This window comes from Cavia porcellus, unplaced genomic scaffold (assembly GCF_034190915.1).
Source record: "Cavia porcellus strain 051 isolate PalLab524CR breed Dunkin Hartley unplaced genomic scaffold, mCavPor4.1 scaffold_6, whole genome shotgun sequence".
Lineage (NCBI taxonomy): Eukaryota > Metazoa > Chordata > Mammalia > Rodentia > Caviidae > Cavia > Cavia porcellus.
The window spans coordinates 73,194,757-73,198,473 of NW_026947489.1; positions in this window are offsets into that span (position 1 = coordinate 73,194,757).

Genomic DNA, 3,717 nt, shown 5'->3' on the forward strand with positions numbered 1-3,717 from the left:
GCCAGCAGTGCATTCAGACCTTGCTCCTGCATTTTCTCCAGAATTTTATTTCAGCCACGAGCCATCTGGCAGCCCTGATTCTGCCAGAATTTCTTCTGTGGCAGCTTCTCCTTCCTGCCTCTCTTCAGGAAATTGACCAGCTCTCTCTCCTCATGCCCTGAGAGACAGCATCCACACTTACATGATGCCACTAGCTTCAGAAGCTGCTCTAACTTGAGGTGTCTGGTTGTTTGCACTGAGCCAGCTGGACATTCCACCTGGCTAGTGCTTCTGGAAATTGCCAAAGTCATAAAAACAGGGAAAGAATGAGAACCCATCACAGACAAGAAGAGACTGGGAAGACACAGTATAATATATATTATAATATAATATAATGTGCCCTGGAAAGACATAATATAATGGGATAGGAAGGAGATATTAATGAAGAAACTGGGGGACATTCAAATAAAGTCTGGGGTTTGCATATGAGCAAAGTGCTAATGTCTTATCTTTGACAAAATACCACTGTAATATAAGATATCGACTGTAGGGAAAACTAATAAGAGGTATATGAAAATTCCTTTACAACTGACCTATAAATTTAACAGTATTCCAAAGTGAGAAGTTTATTAGAGTGACCTTCTTTTCTGTAGTATCAATGCTGTATGCTGGGATGCACTAGTAACTTAATAGTTGACTTGCAAGTGCAAGGCTTTCAGTGAAAGACTTGCAGGGAAGTGCATAAAAGTGAGGCACAAATGAGGTGCTTTCTCTGTGGAGCATCTGTGTCTGCTGGTCAGTTAATATCCATCAGGTCAGGGAACCAAAGGCTAGGCCACTTTTGTCATCCTCTTATACCATAGCTCATTCACCACGTTACATCTCCCAGCTGATGACCGATACCACACTGACCCCAGCCCAACTTCATGTTCGGCTGTCCTTCGGCATGTTCTGTGCTGCCTCTGTGTCAGTGGGGATGGAGATGCTGCAGTTATCAACCCAAACTCAACTGTCCGCTTTTCCAGAGCTGGAAGAATCATCATCGCTATCATGTATTACACATATGCACTGGCTAGAAACTATACCTTGGACATAAAGCACCTTTCCCGTTTTTCAGATTAATAACCTACATCTTAGTATTTTACCCACAGAGACATATCTTCCAAAATTGTCCTCTCTGCTGCTTTACCTCATCCTCTCTGCTGCTTTACCAACTAAGCTTATGTAATATTCTAGATCCTTTGTTATCATGTTAACAATATTCTAGCATCTTCACTGGAATAGACACATTCTCAAGAAACCAGTTTTCTTCATCCATAAGAATCAACTCTTCTTCTGAAAAAATTTGGACATTAGATTGCAGCAACTCAGTTGCATCTCTAGGCTTCGCGTCTGTTTTTTTCTCAGTATATTTAGAGTTGCTTCTTTCACCGAGGTCTTGAGCCCCTCAAAGTCAGCAAGGAAGGTTGGAGTCAACTTTTTCCAAACTCATGTTAATGTTGGTATTTTGACCTCTTCCCACAAGTTACGAATGTTCCAAATGTCATCTAAAATGGTGAATCCATTCTAAAAGGCTTTCAATTATCTCTATCCATATCCATTAGAAGAATCACTATCTGTGATAGCTATAGTCTTGCAAAATGTATTTTTTAAATAAGATTTGAAACTTTAAATTACTGATTGATCTACAAGCTATAGAAAGGGCATTTTATTATCAACCATTAAAGTCAAACAAACAAATTACATGAAAAAGGCAAAATTACTAGAAATTATATAATCTTCCCAAATATAGTCTTTTAAATGACCTGTCCATGTCAGTAGACAATCTGACCATTTCATCGGGGTTCAAACCAGGGATCAGAGTAATAAATTTTGCATGAGGCTACACAGCATATTCAGGTCTGGTCAGGAAAAGAACTCAGATCGGTTTCTTTCTGTCTCTCTATCTGTCTCTCTCTCCCTCACCCTCCACCCCCCACCCTTTCATTTTGATTCCTGAAAGCTTTCTGGGAGCCTCTGGCTCATGCCTAGAGTTCAACTTCTCCCAAACTAGAGCAGTGCTCAGGGAGTCCCCTCCCTCCTAGGCAGGTACAAATCCTTTGCCCTCCTCCACACCCTTCCTTCCCTGCCTCTGCAGGCCCAGCTCAGCAGGGGGTGCAATTACCATCTGTGTCACTGGCATCTTTACAGAGGCATATTTAAGTCACTGCAGCACTCACAGGAGAAAGCAAGTAAATACACAGCCCAGCGAGGTGCTGAAGCCAGCACGGAGCAGACCTCAAAGGTTCACACCACCACGGAAAAGAAAAGCAAAGGATGATAGAAGAGAGAACATTCTCCTTCTGCTGCACACATATGATGCCTGAGAGTTTAGACAGCTTTCACAGGCTACTCTGCCTGGCCAAGTCCATGTCACGTTGGAGACCAGGGTGGTAGTGGGGCAGCAGTCCAGAGGTGTGCAGTTAAAGGCAAAGGATGTGCAGATGCAGGTGGTCCCATGCAGTGATGGCCACTTGCATCCTCATCCAATCTCTGGTAAGTGGATGAGGTGAACAGTACCAGTCTCTGTCTCTCTCTGTCTCTGTGTCTGATTTTCCCTGTCTCTGTCTCTCTGTCTCTCCATTTCTGTCTGTCTGTGTGTCTGTCTCTCTGTCTCTCTCTGTCTCCCCGGAGGCCAGTACAATCTGATGAGCAATCATAACATGGCTGGCTACAAATAGAGATCAGTTTGTCACAAGAGCAAGAGCAAGCAATCTCTTGAGCTCTTGAGGAAAAAAAATGTGGCATCCATTGGCAACTTACTCAAATTCACTAAAAACATGTCATTGTAGGCATACTGCATCTTAAAAATCAATTGTTTCTTTAATAAATATTTAGTGAGCATGTCTATGTGCCAAGAATTAACCTAGCACTAATAAACTGTATAGCTGTTTCTGAAACAGAAATTTCCCTGGCTTTGGTAGACATTCGAATTCTAGCTGTGGGGTCTTTGAGGATTAAGAAGACCAGGAATAAGCTGGTAAATATACAAGTGATAATGGGGTGATGAGTGTTAGGAGAACTGGAAACTGAAAAGTGGGTTATGCATTTTAGTGGAACTGGATCAGATCTCTCTCGGGAGGTATCATTTAGAGGAAGAGACAGTACTACGAACCCAGTGGGCCAGTAACATGGCATGCATGGCGCTTCTGTGTTCTATCAAAGTTTTGGTGAAAAAAGTATATCTAATATTTAATAAACTGTGCTATGCACTTATTTGGTGGAAGATGCTGTTTTAGTCACACATTTTTCAATCATGACTTGGGAACTGTTTTCTGGTCCAGGTCTCCACAGCAGAGACCTCTTGAGGACACCACCGCTTCCTATCAGAGTCAGCTGTGTTCATGGCAAAAATCTAATACACTATGCTGTCTTGCTCAGTGACAAAATGAAAGGATGGCCTCAAGGGAAGAAAGAAAGGAGGAGGAAGAGAAACCAGCAGGTGACAGATAGTAGTTGGAGGCAGTGTATGTAGGTGGGATCCAATAATTAAGGTCCTCAAAGACAGCAGCAGATGTAGGCAAGAATCAAACAGAGAGATGGGAAGAAATGAGATCAGACTGATTGATTCTCAGTCCCAGGGATAAGGAGAAGCAGGAGGGAACGCATTATTCAGCAGGAACTCTGAGCATCATGTGGAACCACTGCTGAACCCTCTGTGGCACTAGGCTCTTTCCACAGCTGCTTTTGGGAGTGGAC